The sequence below is a fragment of the Struthio camelus genome, chromosome 6 (genome assembly GCF_040807025.1).
Source record: "Struthio camelus isolate bStrCam1 chromosome 6, bStrCam1.hap1, whole genome shotgun sequence".
Classification (NCBI taxonomy): domain Eukaryota; kingdom Metazoa; phylum Chordata; class Aves; order Struthioniformes; family Struthionidae; genus Struthio; species Struthio camelus.
The window spans coordinates 31,358,022-31,375,725 of NC_090947.1; positions in this window are offsets into that span (position 1 = coordinate 31,358,022).

Consider the following 17,704-nt stretch of genomic DNA (forward strand, 5'->3'; position numbering starts at 1 on the left):
TGAAGAGCTCGATGATTTGTTCTTTCTATCAAAAACTGTGGCCAAGATAACATAGGTAGGGTTAACACAGAGCCCAGGCAGTTCAACATATCCAAACTGGGACCTAAAAGAGCTGATGTCAGGAAATTTGGTGGTGTTAAAAAACATAGTATATTTACTCATGCCCATGCTGGATCACTCAGAGGGCTTGAACAAATTCTAAAAGTCTCTGGGCCTCCAGCTACCTCCAGCGCTTGAGCTGACATGGCCTCAGAACACAGACTTTGGCCTTTACACTTTGAACAGTAACCAGTGCTGGTCTTAAGAGTGGGTTCAGATTTGCACTTAACAGTCACAATGCAGAGAAACCTCAGCGTCAGATTTACAAATAAATATACTGAAAGATGAAAACAGGTTACGGGAAAGGTGCGCTCAGGGGTCTGGAAGAGGGGCAGAGATTTGAAACAGCAGCTAAAGTGTAATACAGTTTTGGAAAGAGTTATAACAACACCCTGTTGTCATCAGTGAATGCACCAATAACATGGCAAATAGGATCCACTGCGCCTTGTTTCTACAGCTGCAAATTGTAACGACAGAACTTTGCTGTATCATAAAGGAATTGTACAGTGCTCAGATATCATGGGTGTTATGAGTCACATATACGCTTTGAAGATTGTCTACAGAAAGGTATTTGGACAAATTAAATCCTCATAAAGACATTTAGAAGTGGAATATTACTTTCTGATTAAATTGTTCCTTATTAAACAACATTAACCCTCGCTAGGACCCTTCTACAATGCACTAATATTTCTTACCTTTTCTTACCTTTTCTTTGTCTCAGCTCTTTTTCAAAGCTAATCAGAAACTAACCACTCCACTGCAAATATATATTTTCTGTGTCACGCAGACAAGCCTTAAGATCAACACACACGTATGCCAGAGAGACTTTCAAGGGCAAAAGTAATCGACTGCTAGGCTTGAAATAGAAGGCTTGAGTGTATGTTCTGAGATAGTTGTACATTTTTACTACAAGGAGCTGACAATCAGTGGAAAACATCATCTATTCTAACAATTTTTACTGGTGTTAGAAGGCAGTGCTACCATCATCGATAGCTGGTCCAGTTGTTTTAAGTTCCAGCAGAGGCCTAGGCTTGAACTGAGAGTAATCAACAGTGTATCATCTTCTTTTCTAGATCATAATCAATCATAAACTAAGGCATTATGAAAATCTAATCTTTTCCTGCCAGAGATGAGTTGTTCATGTTGCGATACGGTACTTTAAGCACTGCTGCCTATTTCTTTTCAGTTTTTAGGACTGTATTTCATAGAAGAAGAAGAGAATTTTGAGCAATCCTTGGAGCAAAAGCTGTGCTGCTCTGGACACTGAAAGTTTCTGCTCCTGCTTAGCTATGTGATAGATTCCTCTGCTTTATTGAAAACAGTGAGTTAAAACCTTTCCTGTGCACAGCACAACTATGCTGAAAAAGCCAACCCTTCTACAGACTAAGAAAGAAACTCAGAGTGAAAGGAGCATGTTCCAGTTGCCAGTAAGGCATTGTCTTTCCAGTCCTACAATGCAGTCGGGTTTTGGAAGAAAGAATAAGCTATCACTAACTATTCAGCACATATCCAGCGCTATTCAGCACAGGAAGCTAGTGTTGTTGGTTTGTTTTGGTTTTTTGCCTTCCCAGAGGTTTTAATGGAAAAGCCAAGTACCAAGAAAATATCTGTAAAGGAAGCATTTTGCGAAAATTGGTTATTTTCAACAAATGCCTGCAAACATTAGCACGTGAGAATTCATTCTGTCAATAAATACACATCTTTGTGACATACTTGTAGTTAGCATGTAAAAACAATATGGAAGTCAGAAACAGAAAGAACTGATAAAAAAAGATCTCTGCCTACATAAAAGTCTGTATGAAGCTTACTCTAAATATGTATGTGTGAGCTCTACCTACACCGTATGCCCTTCATACATACGTAGATACATCGTCTTTGTAGATTTTGTAGAGATGGGTGTGAAAGAAGATTGCATTCATTCTGGGAATCACTCATCCATAGCACTTCTTAGAAAGAAGTACAAATTGAAAACGTAACACAGCTGGTCAGGCCAGCAGCTGCTGACACCTAGAAAAACATCATACATGTTTGTGACTGGTGAGGGGGAGAACCTCAGGGAAGATAAGTCATATCTCAGGTGCCAGAATGTCTTGATATGTGTCCAGTTGTATCTGATTGGCCTGTCTACAACTGCCTAGATATTTTTCACAAACCTTGGTACAGCTTCCCTGCGTTTCCAAGAAACAGTAGAGGATTTGCCCATTCGCAGAAGCACCTGCTTGCTAGAAATAAACATCTTTTTCATGTGGTCATGAATGCAAGAGAAAGTAATGAGATCTAACACCATTTCCTTTCCTTGGTAAGTGTTGTTAATGAAATGTATTTAATCATTCACAAGCAGGTTCTGCTCCTTATTTACTGGGAACAGTTTGACTCCATAGGATTTGACAGTTTTCTGACATTCCCCAAATTGTTCCAATAATAACAGGACAATGACAATATCATTTAGAAATATCTCACATTCTGTATGTGAATAGAGCTACATATCTACTGTAAGTACCAGAATAATGGTACAGCAAATTGTTTTGTAGAGGGAGCTGAAATTAGATTGTGTCATGCTGCCAAGAGAGACAAAAGGATGGATGAATTCTAGAAGGAAGAAAAATTGTTATACCTATGAGAACAATGGGTTGCTGTTCCCTACCTCAACAATGTACAAGCTTTTCCCATCTGGGTAAGAGGCAAAAAAGCCTGATCAATTCGTAAAACAGAACAAATTGCATGTGTTCTATAAACAGAGAGGAAGCATGCAGTTCTCCCAAAGTGCTGACTAAGCTGGGATTTTCAACCTGTATATTTGCTGATTAAGTCCTTTTAATGCCGCTGAAAATTCAAGCCCTCAGAAGTAGTCCTACTTCTAGAAGTACCTAGTAGGTACTCCTGCTGACAGGAGTAACACCTCCTCCCTGTATAACCCATCAGACTTCCTGCCTAAAGGCAAACAAATGCTTTCTTTCCCAGCACTGCAAGGAAGGCCTACAGCTTGAACTGTGCTGCAAAAACAAGCAAAGCTAAAGGCAATGCCAGGTGGGAAACAGGTTGAGCAGAAGAATTTTTATAAGGTGCTGGACTCAAGGGATAGCTTACCCAGTGCCCTGTTCCTGATTTCAGCCGTTATCAGATTCTTTAAAAAGCTACCAGAAAATCCAGGTATAGGAAGGCATTGCTCCTAACCTTGGATTAGTGCTTTTCTTAAACACAGACGTTGTGTTCTCTCCCTTCTCAAAAGTATTGTTCTTTTTTTAATGTACAATTTTACTTCTGAACTTTCCAGTAATTAAACTCTTAATCAAACTCAGTGAACTCTTGGCTTCAGGCATGCAGTGGCACCAGCTTTCCACTAGTGTGTAAGAGCAATGTAGAAGTCACCCAGGGAGGCTAGCTAGTATAGAAAAGAGTACTTTCCACGACTCCAGAAAGGCTTGACTGATCAGAATGGGATGTGCCTGAGCACATGTAAATTGTCATAGATCGACTGCAGCCAATGGAATAAATATATTTTATCCCTTGTGACAATCTGACCCTCAGATCTGAAAAAAAATCTCTTATCTATGCCTGGATATGAAGGAGAAATTCTGTGGAAAATCAGATGACTTGCGCTGGTATAAGAAAGAATAACACCAGGCCCGTAATTTCTATGGAATACAGAGTTAAAGAAGAATTAATGACAATCACCATAAAGCAAAAGAGAGCGCGAGCTAACAAAGAACACCCTTGGGGAAGTTGAATATGCTATGTACAGTTATCTGTGGAAGATTATTTGAGCTTTGCTATCAGCTTAGCGCATCATGCCTGTGGTAGTATCCAATTCAGTACTACCACTGATCATCATTGCTCATATTGCAGTACAATCAGAGCGAGAAGCAAGGGACTGGAATGCTTCCTTTCACTTCAGTTGTTTGCTGTCTGGTATGTTTGCATAATGCTGTATTAAATACAGTAAACTCTCCCCTGTTAACTTATTGCCAGGCTCTCAAAACATCATGCAAAACATCATCATGTAGAACTTAAGGTTTTTAAAGAATTCTTATGGAGGCTACAGTGTAGGATCTGCAAATACCTCTCTCATATTTCTTGTTAAATATAGTTTAGTATAGTCTTGCTTATGCTGTTACAATGCAAGTATTATAATAATCATTCAGGACTGTCTTCTGGTATAAATCAGAATAGTTCTACAAATGTAAAGTAACTGAATTGCTATTGATTCAATTCGGTACCTTTAGGATTATCAGCTAATAGAAAAGGGAAAAGCTAATCTTACGCTATCACAGTGCTATTTTTTCTCTCTTTCTTTCTTTTTTAATTAAAAAGTGAATTTTTCATTACACGCTAGTGTGAAAATGAAAGGTAGGAATAAAAATATGGTAGAATAAGAAAAGCTCTGCAAATATCAAAAGAGGTATAATGTAGTGTGTAGAGCAAATAAGGGGTAGATAGTAGAGGCCTGGGGGCAGGGGACTATGCTCTCAACTCTGATCTGAACCTCCTTCTGTGAGCAGGGGTTTGGAAGAGTAGATATATCTTTGCTTTTAACATTAAGTTGAAGGAGCATTAAAATGTTGTATGAAAACTGTCTTTTAAGTAGTAGCAAAGAGCAGACCTCTGCATAGATTCTCTCCATTTGGATAGAATTGGCATATTACACTTAGGCCAGGGCAGGAGGAAAAATAAATTGTGAGTATTTTCATCTGCTTGCTCTTTAGATTGTCAGATACATACCATCTAAAAGAAACAAGTGTGTGGATTTCAAAACTGGACTAGACGATGTGAATAGAAACTAAACTCCAGGGAATGAAGTCTCAAAGGACATAATCCCAGCAAAACCTGTCAAAAAGGAGAGGGAGGAATGGGTGTATCTTGAAGAGCACAAGCAACATGCCATATTTTGTTAGATATATATGATTCTTCATTGCATGTGGCCCTGGGAACCTAAATCACACATCTAACCATGTAAAGATTGAAAATTTTGGCAATAAGATGTTATATAATAACCTGGATCAAACAATAGTGATTCAGCCAAAAGATACCTGATCATCCCACTGATTTAACTAGATATAACCTTATGTTTATAATGTTATGTTACCCTTCTGCACGAGATCTGTACAGTTAAGACCTATTTCTCATACAGTGAAAACTCAATGCCCACTGCAATAGAGTTACCCCAATTTATACCAGATGGATCCAGCCCCATATTTTATGGAATAAAATGGTTAAGAGAACATAAATATCCTGCATTTCAGTTTGCATTATCCTCACTTAAGGCATAAACTCAGTATGAAAATGTATTCAGTCTGAGGCACTATCCTTGCAAGGAAGAATTTTCCACATGTGGTCATTAGATCTTATCAAGCTCATATCGGCAGTCACAGGAAGTGGCTCTGTCCTAGCAGTGACTCTCAAAAGTCCATGTTAAGAGATAAGGACTGAGAGAAAGATAACGTAGGACAATTTTGCTGTTATTAAAATATTACCTGTCTCTCCATCATCAGTACCGGAGTGAAAATGACTAATGAATCACCTGATTTTGCAAGACAAATTAAAACAGAATTCATTGCAGTTACTAAAATTGGAATCTGGCCAGAATATTCTGGTTAATTTTCCTTCCTGTAGTGAAAAGCTGGGAGGATTTTTAATGATCATGAGATATCTGTGGCATAGTTTTTCATCTCATCTGAAAACAGTTACCTCCTGTCACACTGAGTCCTTACTGCCTTATCTAAGCTTCCTAGTATTGCTTCCCTACAGTGCCACATGTTTGCATTATACCCTGAAAGACTGATCTTTGGAGCATTACACAGTCCTTTTATACACAAACATTCCAGACTCTATAACCAGATGGATAACAAGTTGTATCAGAGAGACATACCAACCCAGAGGATTGGAGCTGTCAGAAATAAAGCATACACCCCTGCTGGTCTATAGCTGCTTCATCCTATACATCAGACCCAGAAATCTGCAGAGAGTGCTCCTACATGAAAACCAATACTTTTGTCAAGTATTACAAGCCAGACTTGTAATCTTCTTTGGACACAGCATCAGGGGGCCAGATAATCCAAGCTGTTGTGACTCAGTAGGAAACTGTCAGAAAGACTTTCAAAGCTTCATGGAGTCTGTTCTGTTGTTCTTTGTACATAGCTTCCCATGTATTTCATATTGTAGGGAAGATCCTCAAATATGACTTATGATGGAGAAGAGAGCTTGCTCACAAAACGAAGTCTCAGAGAAGGGGACTGAGTCAAAACAAAAGTACGTTCTGTTTATTCCTCCATCCCCCCAACTCTCCTTGGATTGATAGGTCGGTGTATATCTGAGCAACTTACAGAGAACCTGCATGGAAAAGCACAAGTTGGAGGAGAAAAGATATAGATGGGGACCTGGGGACTCAGTTGGTATGTACCAAACTGGAATGTCCATACTTCCTCAGTTATTTTTCAGACAAAAAGCAGATTTATCTGCAACCATCAAGTATTCACAATATTACAGAATATGTGAAAATGGATATGCAAGTCAGTTAAAAACACATGTTTCTCCCAGCAATCTTTAATAACTTTAGGGTTTTAGAAGAATTTGATCTGCAAGAAATATGGCTGAGGGAACTAAGGTTCTTCACTGGCTTTTACTTTGATTTTGAGCTCTGGGTGAAGGGAGAAGGATGACAGAGGTCCTTATTAAGAAAAGGAAAAATTTCCTTTTTCCTTCATCTACTGAAGTAAATGGTTTGAAAAAACTTTTTTTTTCAATTTAGTAGAAAATATGTCTAAATTCTGAAAAAGAAGACTGAAAATTTTCTAGAGCCTTTCAATTACCTTTTTTTCTGGATCTGGAATGTCTCTTAGCATTTGTATACTACTTAGGCAAAGGAAGACCTCATTTTAGCTGGAGACTCAGAGAACTACCACTGTACAAACAAAAGACAATAACATGTCTCAGGAGAAGAACATAAGTACAATGAAAAGTTTGGCAGAATAAGTTGCCTTATAAGAGAAAAATGAATGACCGCTGGATTTACTTTAAAATTTAGACCACTTTTGCTGTGGTCTAAGTTTTTATTTAGAAAAAAAAATATCTGCTTTTGATGCTTAAGTGTGCCCTAAATATAGATCTCAAGTGAATCCTAGCTTGACATACTGTAACTGATAATTTAGTGATATTTATTTAAAAAAAAGATAGTTGCACTCCAAACCATCTTTCTCATGTAAATTACTCCTTCTCCACCAATATTCCCATCTGCACTGTGTTTGGTTTTCCAGCTTCTTCCTCTGTGTTTCAAGAACACAAATTCTTTATTGTCTCCTCAGCCACACTTGCTAAAAATCTCATCCAGATCTCATCCTGCCCTGCCTTGATAGCCATAACCTCTTTGTCTCCTCTTCCTTTGCCCACCTCATCCTTCTGCATACCCCTGTTTGTGCAGGTCGTGCAACAGAATACAGATAAATCCATCTTTGAGCACATTGAAGATGCTTGTTAAAAGCAGTGTTTTTCTTCACTTTAGTTTAAAATATGACAAAATCAAATGTTAAAATTTCATATCTTAAAGTGATTTTGAAGCTCTGAACCCTTTAAGTGATGTACAAATAGCAGAATGATATCACATTGCCAATCAATTGCTCAGTTACAAACTCCATTTTCCATGCTTCTTCAAAAGCATGGTATAATCAGCAAGTGAGCCTTTAAAATTAAACAAAGTGCACCTTTAGACTGAAACAAGAAAAGATGCATCTTCACACACTGAGAACAGCAAAGTCTATTTCATCATAGTCTCTTAGAAAGCAGGACTAAGTGAATGGGAGTTTTCAGAGGCCATTTTACCCAGAGACCCCTGTACAGAACCCCCAGAACTTCAATTTCCAAGCCTGTGATTATTTAATATAACTAAACTTTTGTGTGTCACCCATACAGAACAGGAGATTACTGTTGCATGTAGCATGGAAGTATTCCCATCTGATACACACTCCTTGCTTCAGGGAAATGTGGAAAACAAAAATCAACAGTAAAAGCAAAATGCCTTTCATATTACGAAATATATATGAGGGAAAAACCTTCTTGGTCTCTCTGGGTAACCAGCAGAAAGGCTAGTTAAAGTCATCTTAAAATGCTCATAATACTGATAACTCTGTGCTGACAGAAGAGCAGGCAATTCTGGTATTCTTCTCTCATTCTCCACCCTCCCTCGCCCCCAATAGCCCACAAAGAAGGAATGAAATGCATTCACAGATCTTAAGGCCAGACAGAATTACCATGTCCACACATCATAATAGTTCTTTTCCTCACCTCAAAAAGGCGTTCAGATAGGTGACAGAGCATTTCCCTCGTTTCTTGGCTTGAATTATACACACACACACATATACATACATACATATTTAAAACTCTTCTTATTTTAAAAGCTCTGAATAATTTCCAGTCTGCAACCTCCTCCAATAAACTGTTTTAAGTTACACTCACTCCTAGGAAACTGCTTCTTATTTCAAGGTTGAATTTCTGTAGCTGGATCGCTGGATCTGGTTATTCCTTGTCATTAAGATTGAAATTTCTTCCTTACCCTCTGCTATCAGATATCTTCTTTTTGTCTGAGTACCTATTCTTGGTAATCAAAGTTGCCCCTCAGCTGTCTCTCTGCTAAACTGAATAAATTGAGATATATTTTCCAGACTAGTTTAGTTATCTTGCCTTAAATTCTTTTCAGTGATGCTTTCCATGTTTCTTCCTCACGTGCAAATACCAAAACCGGACACTGTATTCAGACAGCATTCTGAACTAAACCTTCTGTTTGGGGGATCTGTTTTGTATCACAGGACAAGTAATGCTGTTAGAACAGATGAACAAGTGTGGAAGTGGATTTTTGTACAAATTCTGCAGAGCCTTTCAGGATACCTTCACATTATACGCTAAACACGAATCACAGCCTAGCATGGCTTTCCACTCAGAGTGAGAACCCTAACCCCGGATTACAAAGTTAATCTTCCTGTCTGTCTAACCCTTAAATTCTTCAATTCCACCATCCTCTGGTAGTAGTGCTAAAGCCCCGTGACTACAGGAGCTCAAGGGCAGTGAACTTATTAGGCTAAAAGCAGGTGCAAACACAGGTTTAAGAGAGCGCGCAGACAGTTCTATTGAATTAGGTTCTCGGCTGGGTGAAAATTAAGATGGCAACAAGAAGAAGTCTGCGTATTTGGTATTACAGATGCTCAACAGCAACGATGCAGAGTGAGGAAGGCAGCAGCCACAGGTAATTATGCCAGTTATGGAAAGTTTACTGCAGCCTGAAAATGCAAATGACTTCAGTGGTCTGAAAAGGCAGCAGGGAAGAAAGCTGCATCCTGCACAGAACCAAGATGACCTAAATGCTTGTGAATTTAGCTCCCCTAAAGTGAAAGTGGGAAGTTTGACTTTCCAGTACTGCCCCATAAGCTGTAAATATTAACATTTCCCTGCTTATAAAGCTGAATCCAAAGACTTGTCACTGCATTTTATACAGTCGAGACACTTGCATTTAAAAAGAAGGTACATCCTATTACGACAACCATCTCATTTGTCTAAATATAACTACTTTCTGATGCATAAAGACAACTGAAAGTCTGCAAAGATGGGACTGCCTGCAAAAGATTACCCTCAGGAAAACAATGGATGCTACTTTTTAACAAATCACCAATATAATCATTAAATTGAAGCTTCATTTTCAAAAGAAGGGGAAGAAAAATGTGAGCAGCAGCCTGTCACGAGGCCCTTTCGCGCTAGGCTTGCTAAATGCTTTGTGCACATCAGTGACTATCCATGAGAATGACTGCTAACTCCCAATCTGTCACCATGCATGACCAGCTAGCAAGCAGGAGCTAAGAAGCACTGGTATTTGCAAGAAGGAAAATTCCATTACTTCGTCAGCAGTTGAAGCTAGTCTAAATCCACCCTAGCAGTGGTACTCATAATCCATCAATTGCAAGTTGCTACTAGTATGAAGCACACATTAAGTCCTCCTATTACAGCTCTTGGACTGAAATATATACTCAAAGCATATTAAGGAGAAGTAAAATGGTCAAAGTAATGAGAAGGTGAAAAAAATGCAGACTGAGGCATAATAAACACACAGCAAACACATGTACTTTTCCATTGGAGGCAGTAGCCTTTGTTAGTGCACAATGTTGTCTCCATTGCATCCCTTATAGCAAGCAAAGACAACAGCAATGTCTGAACACAGGGCTTTCAAATCTCCACTTCAGCCCAGCATCTGGAGTGAAAGTTCATTCACTGATAGAAAAAGAAAACGGATTGTCTCTGAATCAGAAAAAGTGATGGGAGGGGGGAAAGAATGCAGTACACACCACACAGTGGTGGTGTACTTTTATGGTTCAAGCACTGTCTTCTTCTGGACCACTGGACAATGCTGTCACAGACCTAGCAGGCTTTCTTATTAATAACCAAGAATGTTGTGTGTGCAAACCTCCAGCCGTCAGGTATCTGCATGTCTTGGTGCGGGAACAACCAGAGGGTTAGATAACCTGTGGATTCTCTCAAGCATGTAAGCCTCTCTCTGTAAGCCTAGGTCAGGGATAAAGGTGTCCCAACTGAAAGGGTTTCAGCCATTCCCCCCTTCACAAAATAAGTCAGGATTTCCTAAAAAATACAGTAAGCACTGACTTAGGATCAGTAAGATGTTCATCTCAACTTTATGACTTACAACTTTATAACATAACTATCTATGACAATGGCATTTAAAGATAGACTAATAGACAACTAATGGGGCCTGTCTTGCTGCCATGGGGATTCCCCGTAGCTGCCAACCTACACTGCACCCTGAGAGGCTGGTCCTTGTCCTCCTCAGAAAAGAGCTGACATTCATTTTCTTTAAGCAAATTAAGGTTTTTCTGAATGGGTTTTAATTAGTTACACCCCAGTTATTAAAAAAACATAAACCTGATAGCCAAAATCCTCTTGCCCTTAAATTTGGAACTCCGCTGGTTTTGGATTATGAGTGGCTTGGGATTGCATGTTTTTTGGACCTTCTCTTAAAATCTGAATACAGGTCATTGGTGAAATCATTCACTTTAAAGTGGATAGAGTTACAGAACTCCTTGCATGGATTTCCTGGGAACTTCTCTCTATTTTGGAAACTAAAACACTCCAGCTATTTCAAAACTTTGAACTTCTCCAGGTGTCCTTAGCCACAAAATAGACTCTACCTTCTGGAGAACTCATGTTTTGGGGCAAAAAATGAAATTGTTTGGGGAGGTCTTTAGTGTATTCTTCTTTGCTTGAAGTATAACATGTAAGCTGGAAGATTTTTAAAGATTAGTTTCATAATTTCATAATCAGTCAGTCTCAAAGATTTCTTTTAGAGTAATGTTTGTAATGCTACCACGGTATGGCAAGTGGAAAGCATGTTCAGAGATAGAAACTCATTTAAAGTAGGATTCTTTGGGTCTGGTTTCCTTATTTCTTGCTAAGATTACTGCTTCACACAATTTTCAACTCAAATGAGTTATCATTAATCAATGATAGGGTTACCTCTGATATAATATACAATTTCATAGTACAATTTCAGAACCAGACAATCAGCTTCTGGTATCTCTCCTATCTTTGCAGCACAAGCAGGGAACCTAGCTCTGCAGAAATCTTGTGCCTTTCCTTCAGCCGGACCAGCTAGGCTCTCTTCCCTCCTTGGAACAGCTCTTCAGAAATTTGTATTATTTTTACTTCCTGTTTGGATAAATGATATATGTGGTTTACATGCTATCTAGTATGACTACTAGGAGAATAAATTGCACAATGTAAAATAATTTCCAAGGCCAAATTGAACAAGTATGTTACACAGTTTGGCCTGTTGCCTAACACACAGTTTCATCCAGTAACCCTTTCATTAAGTCTAAGAACTTTTGATTAAAATATTTCTGTGAGAAATGCTCACAGGTGAAATAATTCCTGAAGCTTTTGACACTGGCATGCTTTCCATTTGCTTCTAAGATATTGGCTTAGTTTAGGGTTCAAAAACATTAAGTGCCTGGTCCCATAATTAACCTAATACAAATCTGGTCAGGGAGCGCTGAACAAAACAATAATATATGACCTATGTGCCTCATAAAAGCAAGCCAAACAGCTTGAATTTTAGATAACAAACACTCAAAACAAGCCTTGTCTGTAGTTTGCAGACTAGCTCAAGAATCATGAGCAGCAATTCCAGGGTGAATAACTGTGACATTCCTTAATTATAGTACTGCTGATAAAGTTTTTAATTTTTTTGAGAAACAAAGAGGGACACATAAATGGCTAAGACAGATAAAGATAAAAGACAAACAAGAGATATAAAGAAGTGAAAATATATTTTCATATATATAATTAGAATTCGAGGGGACTTAGTGTTTAAGCAAGGCTAAATACTTAAAATGTTACTTTTTATATATGGAATAGTAATGGACATAATCATAATATTTTTCTTTGTGATATCGGAAATAAGTGAAGTGGCTTATCCAAAGTTACAGGCAAGTCCGTGGCTGACTCCTAGATTTGCAAATGCTCCACAATTGCATCTTCATATATTCAGGGGAGCATGCCTTGTTACTTATGCACTACAATCATATGGTTATCACGCAAATATGCTGTATGCTTGTTTGATAAATAAAGCACACAAATGACTGAGTAGAAGTCAGTGGAACCCATAATTTTATCCTCTCGTACAGAACAGACAATCATGCTTCTGTTTTATGAGGGACACTGAAACAAGTTGAATGATCATTTCCAATAACTTTGCGTGCAGTTCCAAGAATTGAATATGTATGCAAAAAAGGTTAGTTTATGAATAGAAGGACTAGCATTGTAACTTGAACAGAAACATCTCAGCATATTTATTACCTTTTGGCTTACAGGTTACTGACAAAGATAAATGTCACCTTTGGATCTCTTTAAAAAACTGGGGAAAAAAACACCTACTAAATTCTGCCAAAAATCTTATCTCTTTCCATCTGGCACTGCTAATGTTAGAGTCCTTCTAAGGACTGCTGAAGTTCAACATAAAACTTAAACTCTTATGTCTAATAAATAGTCATAGTTCATGATACTGAAGATGTTTTGGAAAAGCTGGAGAAGCACAGGCGCCTGAAGAGGGACTTATTTGAATTATCAGAATGAACTGTAAGTGAAAGAAAATGTGACATGCTCCTTTAACAGACATCTAAGAAACGCTTTCAGCGTCTTGGAGAAAATAGCGCAGTTCCTTTTTAAAATAAGCTGGGAAAGGCCTATAATAAATGGGGAACCTCCCATGATCTCCTGCAGCAACATGGCTTGGGCAGGTAGAGTTCCTTAATAAGAGCACTTTTGCAAAAGAAGTGCTGAAAGAAGGCTACTAGCCTTGATGAAGTATCCTACTTGATACTATTTGCCTGTCTGAATCTGTTACACAGGAGTTAATAGTTCTCTGGAAGCAACCCCAAGGAGTTTAGAAAGTTGCCATCTTATTTCGTAGGCTATCCTTCATCACAGGATGTGAGTGAAAAAGGAACCCAGGGGATTACAGACATGAAGCAAAAAAGCATGCGTTTCTCTGTATGATCAACAGATCTAGTGATCCTATTTCTTCACTCTAGACTATACTACACAGACTACAGTGAATAAATAAAATAGTGAAGCCAGCTGAATATTTCCGCTTGCTGGACAACAGAGTGCATGCATGCACACACATGTGCGTGCATACATTTGAAAATTCTGCAATCTCCTACCCTCTTTGGGAATGACTGAAAAAGGTATAGAACCAAAAATGCATATTTTCAGTGTTAACCTGGAATCACCCAAAATGTGATAGTTAAAAAGAGTGAAATTGTATTTCCAATGAAGTAGACTCATTTTTTTCTGTTTACACTGCTGAGCAGCCCTTATGCATTCCATACAACAGAAACTGAGTGCTGCCTGTTCAATGCTGTTAGCAATTCCAGAGTACCTTCTCTGCTACTGCTAAGGTCTTTCCCTGTGAGTGGCTTTGAAATCCAAGCCACACTTTCTGCTTATCCTAGGATCATGGTCTCCAAGAGCTCCATCACTGTGAAGTTAGGGACAGCATACTTGGCTTCCACTGTTTTGCAGTTTTAGTTTTACTTTTGCCTAAGTACTTGCCTGAAGTTTTCCCATATTTTTGATTCTCTAATAGAAAAATGGTTTTAGACAAACAGAAGAAGTACTCCAAACACCCCCATATCACTCTGAAGTAGCTGATTTTTTTTTCAAAGTCTCTGTAGCCATGTTGTGATACGTTCTCAGTATCACTGGGGGCAAAAAGAGAGAAAGAAAGGACATTATTGAAAAATCATAATGAAATGATTAAACAAGCACAGATTTTACCTTGCCAGATAGAAATCTGTACTCTCAGGAGATTATAAGGAATAAGGTCAGGTATAAAACAAATGAAAGAGATAAACCCCCAAAATCTACTAGCTAAGCTACTGGAAGGCATTACTCTGCACATTGGCCCCAGGAGGAGAGTCCCACCTCCCCATACACATCATACCATCTGCGTGGAGAAGTGGTAGAAATAGCAGCAGGCTCTGCTCTGACAGAGGAAGAGCAGGCAATGGGACCACGACTGTTTTGCTGCCCTAGACATGCTGCCCTAGACTACAGCCTACTTTGTGTATGTTTAAAGTTGGCTCTGCATAACTCTTTCTCCTGCTCCCCACCCATCATCATCACCACCCTGCTCTCAATATCAGAGTTAAAATCAGAAGTGGTAGCAGAATAGAGGTGACATTACAGGTGTGAGCTGTAATTATCCACAAAGTTCAGAATCTGCCTAGAAGCTTTGTGTTGTGCCCAAAACAGTTCAACCCCATGGAAATTAACATTAAAATAAGCTGACCTCCTCTACCGCAGCAACTGTGGGGCTCTGATGGACTGAGTCAAACAGTGACATATTCTGTTTCATCCATTGACAAATTATTCAAACTGGAATTAAGTGGGAACAGGCACTGCTGACCACCTGCAGGAGGACCTCCAGGTCTACTGAAACTCAAGAACAATGTACATTTCTGAATTTTCTATAGATCAGCTTGCACCACAAGGAGGGAAAGATAATATGCCAGTAGTGTCTGTGGCTTTTCAGTTTTAGAAACTGTTAAGTGCTTACAAGTATTCGTGTGAACCTGCTCTTACTGTCAGAAGTTTTCAAAAAGGTCCTACACTCCAGCAGTTTTCGAGGGCAAATAATAAAGAAAGAATGAGAAGTGCTCATACAATGCCTTGCTTAAAAGAGCCAGAATCCCCAGGCTTTGGGCTTGGAAATGGCCGTTAGAAGCAGTCAAGAAAGGAAAAAGTCCAATGATCTGCTGAACTGGAATTTTTGGCATTTGGGACACAGTGAGCATGGGCTTGGAAAATCAGCTATTTTCCATTTGAAAGACAATTATCAGCTCTAAACATGAGAAAACTTGCTCATTTACACTAACCAATCTTTATAATAACTCTGATTATAGATTACAGAGGGAAAAATATGTATACTTTGAACATGTATACTGAATAGAAATGCTTGTAATATTTGCATTTGCATTTCATATGGCATAGCCATTGGATTCTTGAGGCTACTCCATAAATTTGAGGTTTGGGATCTCTATCACATCAACACATGCCTCTCACTTTATTCATGGATAGATTCCTCTATTGCATAGTGTTCAGCTAGATTACTGCATCACACACAGTGACTCCAGGCAGAGGAAAATCTATGAAACTCCATCCAACGGATTTAGCAACTTCCTGGGACAGATTAAGGCCATGTATTTTAAAGTGTTTGGAGACTAGTGACGCAGTTTTCTTTATGTGAGCACTATACATAGCACAGACATTTTTTATTAGATCTCTAGGTACTATTTAAATGCAAATATTTATATTACTCCTGATAATGTTTCATATTATACTATGAATACTTAGCATGTATAATGAACTTCTAAAGGAACCGATGTAATCTTAACATCCTATGCAACAAAACAAAAAAAAATACACTTATGAACAAATTTTGTCTAACTGTATGCTCCAGCCCAGCAGAACACTTTAGCATCTGCTTTATGCCTTCTCTGGGGAGTCCTTCTATGCTTAAAATTAAGCAGCTTCTTAAATGTTTCGCTGGATTAGCTCCCTAAAGCAGAAACACAGGATTCTACAGTTTGTCACAATATTTCTGATTTAATGAGTCCCTGTGCTTTTGTCATTTGGCATCTGAACATTAACATTTTTCAAGTATAGCTGTTGCTTGAGTGAATACGGGTAATAACAATCTGTGGTGTTGCACAAGAATACTTTATTCCATCTTTTCATTTGCCATGAAGATATATTTTCTGAACCCAGCTAATAATAGTGCAAGGTAATTGTGAAGTAGCAGCTGCTGTAGTATTCTTGAAGGGTTTCTGAACACAGTGCTATTAGGAAATATAATTCCAGGGTATTGAAATACTATGCATATTTTTTTGTTTTCTCTCTCTTTTCTTCTGTGGTCATCATTTTAACAAACATGTTTAGCTAATACCTCTCTGGAAAGGTAGGTATTAACAGACCCAATTACTGCAATATCCATAGCTAATCAAGAGCTATGAAGTGGCTCAGCAGGGAGTCTAACCTGTAGACTAGAATTGATCTATGCGGAATTTGTATGTGAGAATAAAATGATCTAATTCATTTCAAATACAGTTTAAGGCATCGTGAGCGCTTGGAGCATATGCTGTGTTTTCGCTACTGGATCCCAATCTGCTAATCCTCTAAGCTAAGACCTTGGTCCTACAAAGGACAAAAAAAAAAAAAAAGGCAAAAGACAAACAATAAAATACTTAAATACTTAGCGTATGGCTGCTAAGCTCAAGAAGGGAAGAAGGTTTCTTTCTTTCTTTTTGTTTGTACTGCTCCAGTGGCTGCAAGCTCGAACGACAGGAGCGTTACATGCTAACTCTAATCATTAGTTCTTCTCTGGACTTCAACTAGTACTAGTCAGAAACAGGTTACAGGGTTATGTAGATCTTTGGTATGGACATTTTTATGTTCTTATTTTGGTAGACGCAGTTCAAAAAATAACTAATCCAGAAATTTTGCAGTCTGAGTCAGTCTATGGAGGTGGGACAAAAAGGTTATTTTAAAAATACACACTTAATTAACTAACTAAACTTAATTCATTTAAACCAAGTCACAGTCACCTTAACATTTGCTTAAACAAAGATTTGGTTAAGAACTCCAGAATTTGACCTTCCTTTTTTTCTTTTTTTTGGAGTGCCAACAATACTATATAAGTTTATTGATAAGAGGGAAACAGAATTTGTCACATCTAATTCATGTAAATATAGTAAAGATAACAGGCAGAAAAACTGTTTCATTTTTGTCCTACGTATAAAATACAAGTTTAGGAGAAAATTTGAGAACAACATTAACCACGAGAAAAGCTTTCTGAGCAGCTAAAGAAATGAGAAAGTATTACAGGACATTTAGTTTTAAGAAACCAAGGATATTTTCAAAGGCTGAGTTTTCCCTTAAGCTAAAGGCAGCACCTTTGTTTTGGGACTGCAGTGCAGACTGTGCCATATTCCTTAAGAAGTGAGAAGAAAGAGAAACATCTTCCTATGTTGTCAGCAGAAAACAGAAATCCAAAATT